The following is a 14,250-nucleotide window of genomic DNA, read 5'->3' on the forward strand; positions in this document are numbered from 1 at the left end:
TTGTATGGTAGAGTACTAACCTTGAGCAAAGAAGCTCTGGGACAGCACCCATGCCCTGTATTCAAGCCCCATGTCTGAAGGAAAAAATAAAGATTTCAGGGCTGGGAATGTGGCTAAGTGGTAGAGTGCTTGCCTTGCATGTATGAGCCTTTGGGTTCGATTTCTAAGTACCACATAAGCAGAAAAGCCAGAAGTGGCACTGTGGTTCAAGTGGTAGAGTGATATCTTTGAGGTGAAGAGCTAATGGACAATGCCCAGGCCCAGAGTTCAGGACCCATGATGGACAAAAAACAAACAAAAAAAGAGTTTAAACAAATGATGTGCACAATAGACTATACACTAAAGATGAAAGATTAAATTAATAAATTAATAATTAAAATGATGAACATTGTTTCAATTTTGTAGGTGATGAATGTAGCAGAAAAAGTGATAAGAAATGATTCATTTCTAACAACTCTTCCATTTTTTAACCTCATTTACTACTTTTAAACTAAAGAGGCATGTATCACTTTACAGAAAAACAAAATTGTACATGTATTTTAGCCTGAATTCCACATTCTATAATTTGCCTTTTAGTAAACAATCAGTATCTTTTCATATAAAATAGCTGTGATACCTTTATTTAATACTTCACATCTTTCCAGTATTTGGTTATATCAAAATTCCTCCTTTCCTTCTTTTCTTCTTTCCATTCCTTCATATCCTTTCCTCCTTTCAATCCTAGCAATTAAACTCAGGGCTTCATGCATTTTAGGTAGGTGCTCTACAAAGTGAGCCATACACCTGCTCTTTTCGCTTTAGTCACTCTTGTTTTTGTTGGTCATGTGGTTTGAACTCTGCACCTGGACACTGTCCCTGCACTCTTCAGCTCAAGGCGAGTGCTCTACTGTTTCAGCCACAGTGCCGCTTCTAGTTTTCTTGTGGATTATTGAGATAGAAGTCTCACACACTTTCCTGCCTAGATTTGCTTTGAACTGGGATCTTCAAATCTCAGCCTCCTGAATAGCTAAGATTAAAAGCATGAGCCACCTGCGCTCAGTGCTGCTTTAGCCATTTTTATGACAGGGTTTTCTGTTTATGACCAGCCCAGCATGGATCACAATCCCTTGAAGACAGGGAGGGTTGTGTGTAGCAAGTCAGATACAGTGGGGAAACAACTTTCTCTGCCCATCACAGGGAGAATTTTGGAGTATTGTATTAGAAATTTCTAGAAGTGGGTTGTGAGGAGCATTCTGCTCCCAGGAGTCTCTTCCCACTTCCCAACATTCTAGTCCTGCCAGAAAAGGTCTATAGTAGAAGGCTCAGGATGGAGATAGCAGACTCTCATTTTCCTTGTCACCAATATGCCCACAGCATCGATTGTTCCATCTTAACTATTTGGATGGACATCTACCCTGATGATTTTTATGAGCACAAGAAACTTGACATCCTGAAAAAACTTACACAGTATGACAAGCTCAACATGCCCTCTTCAGACTTGCTGTTCTGCTTATATATTCTTCTGGACCAGCTGGAGCAACGCATGGCCTGTGAGACCAAGAAAAAGAGTAAATAATCCTTGTTTAGTTGCCTTAGAGCTTGTGAGTAGGGATAGATCCTAGGTCTCAAGGGATGGGCCTGCTTGGCCAAAAGCCCTTTGTACTACCCAGCTTGGCAAAATGTCTTTATGGATGTTCTATGCCGGGTAATGTCTGTTCCCTTTTTAAAAGAACTTGGACATAACCACTCATTAGAAACACCCTACCTTCTCATCAGTGTTCAGTCCAAACTCAAGTTCTACAGCTTCTCCTACTAAATCCTCATAGAAGTTTAGTCACACTTTAACTTCTAGAGTGTACTCTAAGACTCCTGTACCTGTTTCCATTCTTATGTTTGTGTCACTGTAGAGAACTTCCTGCTGAACTCCAGATAAAGAACCCATCAGTGATGTCGCCTATGGTGACTGATGGAGATTGGAAGCCAACACTGGACTCCAGAAAGCATGTGAACATAGAGGCTTTTTTCAATGTGTAGAAAGACCCAACTAGGTTTTGAGTCCTGTGGACATCCCTCTGGTTCTGAACTCCACATGTTATGTAGGTGTACCTGCACATACCACCAAGGAAGAAGATGATCCAGAATGTCTTCCATTGACGTTCACAATTCACCTAGATCACATCCAAACCAGTAAAAAATGTTTTGGTCTTGGAGTGCAGGGTAAATATGTGCTAATGGAAAATGACCCCAGTCTATGTTCAGGAAAACCAATAAGTTAGGTCCAAAGTCTAGATTCAGTTGAGGAAAGGGAATCTGTTCTGACAGAATATCCAGACCAATCTGTCCTTCTGCTGGGGATCCAATTTCCAGTTGAGAAATAAGATCTGTCCCTCCCTAGACTCAGGAAGAAAATACTGCCTTTAATGAGGAAGTAGATCATTTTGAGGACTCTGAGGCAGAATTTGTGTCTGAAGGCAACTTAGAAGACAATCCAGATTTAGAGATTGCTTCCCCCCTTATTTAGAAAATCTTTATATTTCTTTTTGGTCCTGATTGTTGTAAAATGATCATTCTAGTTATTTTTCTAACGTTATTAAAATGTCAATGTTTATGTTATGTTATACAATTCATGAGCCTTAAATGTGTTTTTTTTTTCAACCTACAATGTAAAGCACCATGCACATGTGTTTTGTGTGTGGGAAAACAGAGTGACAGGGGGATGAACAAGAGAGCCTACTGGATATAAAGGGAATGGTTGAATGCACAGGGAGTTGCAAGGAAGCCAGGCCATGCCTGGATGTGGTGATAAGGTGGCTACAACAGATCTAGGACATACCAGATCAGATGACCTAGAAAGCTGTTCTGTCAATTGGGACATATGCTACAATACTCATACTGGTATGTGGGACTTTCTTCCAACAGTGAGCTCAAGTCTGTATACATATTCATTGTGCTTTGGGAAATATTGAAGAAAAAATTGGCTCCATTAACATAAAAATTCTACTTAGGGCTGAATATATTTGACAAAATACATAAGAAATATCGACACTGGAAAGTATAAGCCATCATCAATAGAAGAAAGAAGGTTTACATAGATGGACAAACAAAATCAGGAAGCAATTAAATCAGTTATATGGAAATACATGTTATATTCATTACATTTTATATAGTATATTATATGATATATAAGATCGAATATGATTTTTCATACTACAAGGGCTTTTAACTTTTTCAATCTTAAGTATTTTTTTCACATAATATTAGTGTAAAACATTATTGGGGAAAGCGGTAATATAACTTTGATTATAATTATATGAATACATATTTTTGTGTTTCTAGATATAACACTGATTATAAATAGATGAATAAATATAAACATATATTTGTATATCTGTCTATGAGGTGAATATAATGAAACAGGCTACACGATGTATAAAAAGGCGGTTATGAGTTAGTATATGAGACTCAGGCCTGTAATCCTAGTGATGTGGGAAGCTGAGTTCTGAGTTTTAGTTTCTCTTACTCCCATGCTATTAGATTTTCAGAGGAGACCTGGTCCCTCGAGTGTAGCCAAGCGACACGTATGCACACTCTGTGTGCTATGACACTCTTATGCTATGACAGTCTACTCAGTTCCTGTGCCAAGATGGACATCTGTAGAACATCAGATGGAAAGTTGGCATTCCCTCCCAAAATGTTTTTGACTATCCTGAATTAAACCTTATTTCCCTTCCCAAGCTGCAAACACATAGAAATATGTCAAGGGCTCAAGAGAGATGGACAAAGACTTACAAATACATAAAATTATATACTTTTGGGGGGTGCCCAGTTGTCAGCTTGAACTCTGGGCCTGAGTGCTATCCCTCAACTCTTCAGCTCAAGGCTAGTGCTCTACCACTTGAGCTACAGGGCCACTTCTAGCTTATTTTCTTTTTGCTTATGTGGTTCTGAGGAATCGAACCCAGAGCCTCATGCATGCAAGGCAAGCACTCTACCACTGAGCCACCTTTCCAGCCCCCAAATTATATACTTTGTTTCAGTAATTCAATGACAAATCATGAAAGGCATATCTTGATTTTTCTTTTTTTAATGGAAATGGGAATATACACCGAGTGCATTAGGGAGTAGGTGATAGTTTGGATGCTGAGTTGTGGAATGCACTCCTGGGCATGGGAGACACTTGCCTTTGAGAACTTGTGTGGGGATGCGTCTCCACACACAGCTTCACAAAACAATGCCCATAACTTGTATGGTGTCATAGCCATCTTTCCATAACAGCAAATAGGTGTCAGGCACTGATCTTTCTCTGAAGTGGACTCAGCAACACAGAAAGGCACAAAGAATGAGAGGGAATGACTGCTAGCCACCAGATATCAGCTTCAAGAGCTGTCCTGACCAGAATCTAGGATAAATTGAGCTGGAGAAGGCTGATCCCCATGCAAGGCTCCTGAGCACTAAGGACCAGGCACTATTATAGGTGTTGGAGAAACAAGTGAATGTGGCTCTCTCCTCATCAATTTCATGCTGAAAAGAAAACCAGAAGTCATAATGATAATTTTTGTAAATCAGAGACATGACATTGGTAGTTTTGTGGCAACAATTTCACAGCGGGTATGTGAGGAGATATCCCTGAGGAGGAGATAGTTAACCTGAGAGCCATCATCCATGCAATTAACTAGAAGCAGGGACTCCAGGCAGTAAAAGCAGCAACTACATCCCTCAGTGATGGGAAAGGACGTAACTTGCTTCAGAAAAGGAAAACATCACTGACGTGCTTGCTTGTGAAGTAAGAAAAAAAAGGTACAACGAAGAAAAAAAGATCAGACATGAAGATCAGAATAAATTATATAGACATTGGATGCTGCGAGTTACAAGGAGAAAAATTCTGATGTTATTCTAAATCTGACATGACCCACTGGAACCAAAGTGCTCAAATAGTACCTAGACACATCTGATTCACCTATATACTTTTAAAATGTGATTCTAGCCAGGCTCTGGTGGCTCACAACTGGAATGCTAGCTACTCGGGAGGCTGATACCTGAGGATCAGGTTTGAAGCAAGCCCAAAGAGGAAATTTGGAAAGACTGATCTCCAATTAAACACCAAAATTATGGACATGAAGCTGTGTTAAACTGGTAGAACACTAGCCTTGATAAAAAATTAAGGGACAGCACCCAGGCTCTAGGTTCAAATCCCTAGACTTCACAAAACAAAGAAGTCAACAAATAAAATTTGGTGCTCAGTCGATCAGCACTTAGCATTCTACTTCAATGTATTTAGTATGAGCCTAGGAAGTTACATCCTTAGCAAATGCTCTCCCCTCATATTCTGCTTCATTACCAGTATTCAAATGCCTGGCATTAACAAAGTCTCCTCCCAGTTAGCATAGCAATCTACCACTGGGAATTAATAGATATATTTTGATTAATCATGATCTATCCACACACATCAAATGAGTGGTAGCCACATTCCACTATTCTGAATGATTTTGCTACCCCTTTGAGTTAATAAGGCTTACCATTAAAAGCTATAATACTTATCAAATTAAGTCAACAATCATCATTCTTCGACCCAATCTTGTAACCTATGTTATGTGTTTGTTTGTTTTTTTTTGATGTCGATGCCCTGTATCTTGTATATACATTTCTCTAGCTTTGGGGGGAGAAGGGAAAAAACAAATGCTTAACTAGGGATACAGTTTGACCCATTTTAACAATGAGATCAAGACACTATGTTCAAAAACGTACTTTACAATTTATGCAGGGAGTGGGGAGGTGGGATGGAAAGGAGTAGTTGTGGAGGTGGAAGGGTAGGGATGGTAGGGGAAAAACAAAGGAGGAAGTAACAATGCTTGAGAGGAAATGAACTCATTACCTACTTTATGTAACTGTAATTCTTTGTACATTATTTTTACAATAAAAAACGTATTAGAAAAGATGAAAAGACCCAGAAATAAAACTACATACTTACAATCATCTGATATTCGACAAAAGAGCGAAAGATGTAATGTGGAAAAAACATAGCCTTGCTGGGTGCCTGTGGCTCATGCCTTTAATCTAGCTACTCAGAAGGCTGAGATCTGAGGATGGTTGTTGAAAGCCAGCAGGGCCAGGGAAGTCCATGAGACTCTTAGCTCCAATAAACCTGAAGAAAATGGGAAGTGGAACTGTGGTTCAAGTAGTAGCCTGGAGATGAAATGCAAAGGGGTAGCTCCGAGGCCCAGAGTTCAAGTCCCACGACCAACACACACAGACACACAGACACACACAGACACACACACACACACACACACACACACACAGACACACACACACACACATACACACACATCATAGCCTCTTCAACTATTGGTGTTGGGAAAACTGGACATCCACAGGCAGAAAACTAGAAGTGGATCTCTGCTTGCACTAACATCAACTCAAAATAGATTAACTATATTAAAATCAGCCAAACTACTATAACACAGAAAAAGGGTGATATTAGAACTTATAGGTATTGAGGTGCGAGCTGGGCAGCTGCACGCCGAGCACCAGTAGTTGCGCTCCAGATCCTGCAATCTCACACCGCCTGCCTAGACCCAGTAACCGCTTACTCCAGTTGGCCCCTGCGACAGGCGCCATGCATCGAGCGGCGCCCAGCACTCTGGGCAGCTCTGCTCACCGCCCTGGCTCTGTTCCTCAGGCCGCCGGTGACGAGGGTCCCATCTTACGCTGAGAGCCCTGTGATGCCAACGCGCTGGCTCAGTGCAGGGGTGTGCCAATCTGGTGCCCGAGCCAGGCTATGCCTGCTGCCTGACATGTGCCCTGCCCTAGGGCCCGCCGTGCGGTGTCTACACCGAACGCTGCAGCTGCAGCTAGGGGCTCAGCTGCCAGCTGCCACTGGGCAAGCCGTGCCCACTGCAGGCGCTACTGGACGGCTGCAGGTTCTCCCCCAATGCCAGCATCCTGGCCAGCTGAGGCTTACCTGCTGCTGGTGCCCTCCGCCTCAGGAAATACTAGTGAGTCGGAGAAGGACCGAGGCACAGGGAGCGTGGAGAGCCATGCCCTGCCCAGCACACATAGGGTGCCTGACTCCAAGTTCCATTCCATTCACGCAAAGCTGGACATCATCAAGAAAGGTCACGCGAAGGACAACCAGCGCTATAAAGTTGACTATGAGTCCCAGAGAATGGACACCCAGACCTTCTCCTCGGAGTCCAAACGGGAGACAGAATATGGTCCCTGCCTTAGAGAGATGGAAGACACCCTGAATCACCTGAAGTTCCTCAATGTGCTGAGTCCCAGGGGTGTGCACATCCCCAACTGGGACAAGAAAGGATTTTATAAGAAGAAGCAGTGTAGCCACTCCAAAGGCAGAAAGCGGGACTTCTGCTGGTGCGTGGACAAGTATGGTCAGCCCCTCTCAGGCTTCAAGAGCAAGGGCCCCGATGACGTGCACTGCCTCGGCATGCAGAGGCAGTAAACCCCACTGCATCAGTTAAATTGGAGCTCCAATACGCCTTACTTTGCACAAAAGACTGCCACGGACAGAACAGCACCTGCCTACAGCCTCAACTTATATTTCTTTTTGTGATGACTTGGTTTTGTGTGTGTGTATTTTTTTTAAGAAAACCAAAGTTTAGACAGAGATTTTTGAAATGTCTATTGTTCCTTTAAATGGTAAACTTGAGCATCTTTCCACTTTTCAGTAGTCAGAAAAGAAAATTAATTTCTTTGTTGCTTTCTGTAAAAATAACTGATACTCCTGCCCAAAACATCGGATTTGATCCCCTTCTAGAATCCTCTCCACATCTGCCCATTGGAACAGCTGACCTTCTGCCTCCCTCACTTCAGTGGCTATTGTAGAAGACACCTCTTTGCCCTCCGCCCTGCTCAGGCCTCATGGAGAACAGGAAAGTCAGAAACTCCAGTCACCTGGACAGGACATCTCTACCATACATGAGACCCCTGGCCCTCCTGGAACTATCTGATTCCAAGGCATGGACCCCTGGGCCACAAAGCTTCTTCATTATCTGCAAGTGACTTGATCTGCTTGGAAAATACTGGAGACATTGAGGTGGAATATAACTGACCAAGAAAGTTCTATAAAACTGACCAAAAAAGTTCTAGCACATTTTGGGAAACTTGTAAATGCAGATCTTTCTGACTTCCCTCCATTAGGCAGCTTTTCAAGGATGGAGCCTAGTGGAAGGCCCAGGGTGGCCTTGGCTGTGGTCCAGCAGGGCATGGAGGAGGCTGGGAGTATACCCCACACTTCACCAGTAATGGAGTAATCGCTCTGGAGACAACAACAACAACAACAAAATGTTTTCTAATTTAACTCCTAGTTTGGGGTTGAGGATAGTAAACTATTTAAAGGCAAAGGTTTATTTTCACCCCTCATCTTTATTCTTGACCTAACAAAACAATGGTGTTTAATGTTATCTAAACAGGAAAGATGAACAGCTTGTTGAGAAGCCTCATAGGGACACTGGGAGCACATAGAGAATAACTTGTGTTTGTTGAACTTGGAGTCCAACTTATACTTTACAATTCACACATATATGCAGAGAGAGTTATATGTTCTCAATAGTTAACATTGTATACAGCATAGCCCAACTATAATAGGATCCATACTAGATAATCCTAGACAGTGTTAGATACTGGAAGGTGTCACTATGGCCAGGAGAGGACACTCAGTCCAGGCTGGGCTTTTCTCTCCCCAAGACCAAACCCATGGCAGCGTTGGGTGTGTGGCGATTTTCCTGTCCTACACTGCAGAGAGCTCTCCTTAAGAACAAAAAGAGGCCTCAAGACAGTCTGCCTACTTATTACGAGCTTTCCTTTATTTTTCAAATTTTTTGGGGGGGAAAGTATTTTTTGAAAAGTTTTGTCTTGCGATGTATTTATAAAAGTAAATAAAGTTTTTACCATTAAAATAATAATTAAAAAAAGAACTTATAGGTACTGGCAGGAACTTCCTGAATAGAATCCCAGGGGCATAATAGATAGGAAAGAGACCAAACAAATGGGACTACACCAAAGAAAAAACCTACACAGGCTAGAGACATAGCCACTAAATTAAAAAGACAGCCAACAAATTGGGAAAAGATATTTACCTGCAATACATCAGACAAAGGGCTAATTTTCAATGTATACATGGATCTCAAGGAACAACTCCTCCGCAAACTAATAAACCAATCACCAAATGGGCAGAGGAGCTAAGGAGAGACTTCTCATAAGAAGAGGTAAGAATAGCAAAGAAACATATCAGGAAAAGGTTCATCATCCCTGGCCATAAAGAAAATATAAATCAAAGTAATCCTGAGATACCATCTTATCCAAATATCTTGAATTAGACAACAAATGTTGGTGGGGAAGTGGAGAAATTAGAAAATGGCAAGGACATTTGTACAACCATGTTCCTTGCTGCTCAATTCACAGTGACAAGAAATGTATACAACCCAGATGCCCCACAATAAATGAATGGAACCAATAATTATGCCATCCATATACAATGAAATTTTACAGAGCCATTAGAAAGGATAAAATAATGTCATTTGCAGGGAAATGGAGACACTAGAATAAATCATGTTAAGAAAGTTAAGAGAACATCAAATTGACAAATGGTACCTGTTCCCCTGATATGTGGAAGAAAGGTTTAAAACACAATGGGATATGACATACTGTACAGGACTCTAGGCATCATTTACAGTAAGAACAGAATAGGAAGCATTTGGAGAAAATCACAAAGTTGTAATACCCAAGCACCTTTTCTATATAATACTATATATATATATATATACATATATATATATATATATATATATAGAGAGAGAGAGAGAGAGAGAGAGAGAGAGAGAGAGAGAGAGAGAATTGAATTGCAATGATAAGGAAACAAAGGAACTTTTCTTAATTTGTCTTTTCATTTTCTGATGAATCTGTATTCTTCACCTAATATACAGGGAAGATGGGGGAAGGGCACAGAATTAGTGGGAAGTGGGTGCAAAAAATGCAGCACCAGAGCCCTCTGGCTGTACTGGACATTGATGAAAGTGAACCATGCAAGTCGAGGGTCAAGATGGGAGGGAGGGTAGGGAAGAGATTGTGGGAACAGAAAGGTAACCCTGCTCTATATCACCGCTAAAACAATTTTTTTTAAAAGAAGAGGGTTCCCAAATGAGAACATATAAGAATAAGAAAATACAGAGCAGATAATTCTTTTCTTAGGTCCTTGGTATCTGATAGTTTCAATCAATATCTATTGTCCTACCAACTGAGTCATACCTCTAAACCCAAAAGTCCTTACAATATTCAAATTTTTCATTGATTTCTTCATATTTTCTATTTACTTTTTGGTTTGTGTGTGTGTGTGTGTGTGTGTGTGTGTGTGTGTGTGTGTGTGTGTAAGAAATGGAGTTTGATCGCAGGATCTAGGTGCTATCCCTGAGCTTCTTTTTTATTCAAGAGTACACTCTACCACTTGAGCCAAAGCTTCACTTCGGGATCTTCTTGAACAGTTTATGGGAGATAAAAGATTCACAGAGACGTTTTTGCACCGCTAGATTCAAATCATCATCTTCAGATCTCAGCCTCTGGAGTAGGTAGTATTATAGGCATGAGTCAAGGCTTCTGACTTATGAATTGTTGTCCCTTTTTAAAAAAGCTGGTGCCAGTGGTTCATGCCTGTAATCGTAGCACCACAGGAGGCTGAGATATGATAATTGAGTTTTAAAAACAACCTGGGTAAGAAAGTCTGTGAGACCATTATCTCATAATCTGGTTAGCAAGAAACCAGAAGGGGCACTGGCTCAAACTGGTAGAGTGATAGCCTTGAGCACAAAAGAACAGGGACTGCCCCCAGGCCCTGAGTTCAAGCCCCACATATAAAAAAATGTAAAAAATTTGCAATCACTTGTAATCTCAACATCCTCAATTGGTGGTGTATCTAAAGTTAATTTGCATCTCACTTCGTATGTATTTGAGGGGGAACTAAACATATAACATTTTTTTAAAAAAATGAGCAGTTGGGTTCAGGTGGCTCATGCCTGTAATCCTACCTTTTCAGGAGGCTGAGAAATGAATATGGTGGTTTAAAGACAACCTGGGCAGAAAAGTTCCCATGAGACTGCTATTTCCAATTAACCACTAAAAAACAAGAAATGACACTGTGGTTTAAACTGGTAGGGTAGAGTACTAGCATTGAGCAAAGGAGTTCTGGGACAATACCCATGCCCTGTGTTCAAGTCCCATGTCTGAAGGAAAAATAGAAATCAGGGCTGGGATGTTGGCTCAGTGCTAGAGTGCTTGCCTTGCATGTTGAACCTTTGGGTTAAATTACTCAGTACCACATAAGCAGAAAAAGCCAGAAGTGGCATTGTTCCTCAAGTGGTAGCTGCTAGCCTTGAGGTGAAGAGCTAAGGGACAATGCCCAGGCCAGAGTTTAAGATCCATGATGGATAAAAACAAACAAAAATAGTTCAAACATTTAAATGATGTGCACAATAGACTATATACTAAAGATGAAAGATTACATTAATGAATTAATAATTAAAGTGATCAACATTGTTTCGATTTTGTAAGTGGTGAATATAGCAGAAAAAGTAATAAGAAATAATGATTCAGTTCTAACCACTCATATTGTTTTAAACTTATTTCTACTTTTAAACTAAAGGGGCACATAAGTATCATTTTACAAAAAAAACACAAATTGTACATGTATTTCAGCCTGAATTCCACATTTTATAATTTTCCTTTTAGTAAACAATCAGTATATTTTCATATAAAATACTTGTAATGCCTTTATTTAATACTTACATTCTAGTATTTGATTATATCATAATTCCTCCCTTACTTCTTTTCTTCATAGCCTTTCCTCCTTTCTATACTAGCAGTTAAATTAAGGGATTCATGCACTTAAGGTAGGTCCTCTAAAAATGAGCCACACGCCTGCTCTTTTTGCTTTAGTCACTTTTGATTTGTTGGGCATGTGGCTTGAACTCTGGGCCTGGAGACTGTCATTGCACTCTTCAGCTCATGGCAAGTGATCTACTGTTTGAGCCACAGTGCCACTTCTGATTTTCTGGTGGTTTAATGGAAATAAGAGTCTCACAGACTTTTCTGCCTAGACAGGCATTGAACTGTCATCTTCAGATCTCAACCTCCTGAGTAGCTAAGATTGCAGGCATGAGCCACCTGCACCCAGCTCTGCTTTAGCCTTATTTTTTTTGGGGGGGGGGCTCAACTCTGGGCCTGGACACTGTCCCTCAGCTCGTCAGCTCAAGTATAGCACTCTACCACTTGAGCCAAAGTTCCACTTCCAGTATTTTTTTATTCTGCTTATGTGATGCTGAGGAATGGAACACAGGGCTTCATGCATGCAAGGCAAGCGCTCTACCACTGAGCCACCTTCCCAACCCTGCTTTATCCATTTTTATGGCAGGGTTTTCTGTTTATGACCTGGCCAGCATGGTCCACTATCCTTCTTTTTACCTTTTCTGAGTAGATAAAATATAAAGCACAATGCATTGGGTTCAGATATTGATTGAGATCCAATATTGTGAATGTTTCCCTGGGCTAGCTTCAAATCATAATTCTCTCTGTATCAGTCAAGACCTAATAGCTAACATTACAACTATGAGCTCTCATGCGTGGCTCAAATTTCTGACCACTAAAACATATGAACAAAGTTTTAATAATTTTAAATGTTCAATTTGAGGACAATGAGTGCTTTTAATTGCCTAGTTTCAAATTTCACCAAAAAACACAAATATTACCTTTTGATTTCCTAGATTAAATAAGCAGATAAACTTTAAAAAGCAATTAACTATTTAAAGAAAAAAGCTAGGGCTGGAAAGGTGGCTCAGTGGTAGGGCGCTTGCCTTGCTTATATCTGACTTGCTTTGGAAACAGGATTATTCTTCCATTCTACTTTCTACAAAGTTGCATGATTAGCAAACATGATTTAGAATGAGAATGGCCTCATACTTCATGTTCCACGTAGGAGTCTTCCTTTCTGTATATCACTCCCATAAACCTACATACTGGACTTGGCTTTATTGTTTCAATGTTGTCTTATTTGTAGTCTTCTATACTGTATTGAACCCTTATACTTAAACTCAGAACTTCTCTTTCTCCTATTATTGCTATTGTTTCCCTTACTGTTAGCTCATGTACACTTGGGAAATTATGAACAGCACATACACTCACAAAAAGAATGTTCTGAAAGCCTTCTTCCCATTTAAAATTCCCTTAATTCACAGAGAACTTACAAAGTTTGAGCTCAATGTACTCATGTATAATGTATTTATAAGCAATATAAATTTCACATTTTCTCTTTATTAAATTGTCTCTGAAACATGTGTTACCTCAGGTCCAAAGTGTCCTAGTGTTATTTCAGTGAAGCCAGAAAACATTCATTATACCTCAAGCAGCACAATCGATTGTTACTGGAAGTAACTGTTACTGGATGTGGAAACTGACCCCAAGAGAGGAATGGAACATAGAGGAATAACAAAGTTCAAATTATCTTGTGCTTTCCTTTTTACTGTACAGGAAAAGTATCCCAAGGCTTGAAGGAAACTCTATCCCTGGCTTTTCAGAGTGTGTTCTTTACTCATATAAAAGTTTTCTGTAAACTTCTAGTTGAGAGAATTACAAAAGGAAATAATGAACCATTTGAAGGCCAGCATAGAACAAAAGGAAATAATGTTGTTTTAAAAGTGTTCTCCTGCAAAGGAACAAAGACATGGAGGTTTTAAAGTGTCTTATGGATGGATATTTCACCCCTGAGATGATTCTCTTGATGCAGAAGTCAGTTATCAATTCCTTTGGTCTGGTCCTGAGTTCTCCAGAGCAATGAGGATTCCAAAAAAGCAGGATCCAGTGAATATGATCAACAAAAGGACCCTCTTCTCTGAACAGTACACCTTTAAGATATTTCCCAAAGAAATATCTGGGATTTTTGTTTGCTTGTTTGTTTAGTTTGTGCTGGTTCTGGGGATTTAATCCAGAGGCTGGATCCTGTCCCTGAACAGTTGTCTTTCCTGCCCACCTGCCCCCAAAGCTAGTACTCTACTGCTTGAGCCAAAACTCCACTTCTGTTTTTTTGGTGTTCAATTTTTAATAAAAGTTTGACAGACTCAACTGCCTGGTTTGGCTTTGAATTAAGATAGTAAGAAAGCTAAGTGACATCAATTGTCTAGACTTCTCTTTTGAAACAAGAAATATTAGATGAAGTTTATTGTAAAGCTAATATTTGACAATTTTCAAAGGAAGAGAATATGTCTAGCAAAG

The 14,250-nt window shown here is 40.3% G+C and overlaps 1 pseudogene; it reads left to right on the forward strand.

Moving 5' to 3' along the window:
• Positions 1 to 6,595: 6,595 nt before the first annotated feature.
• Positions 6,596 to 7,542, forward strand: LOC122124522 (annotated as a pseudogene).
• The last annotated feature ends 6,708 nt before the right edge of the window (positions 7,543 to 14,250 follow it).

The sequence above is a fragment of the Dipodomys spectabilis genome, unplaced genomic scaffold, assembly GCF_019054845.1.
Source record: "Dipodomys spectabilis isolate Male_0828 unplaced genomic scaffold, ASM1905484v1 ptg000239l, whole genome shotgun sequence".
In the NCBI taxonomy this organism is placed as follows: Eukaryota; Metazoa; Chordata; class Mammalia; order Rodentia; family Heteromyidae; genus Dipodomys; species Dipodomys spectabilis.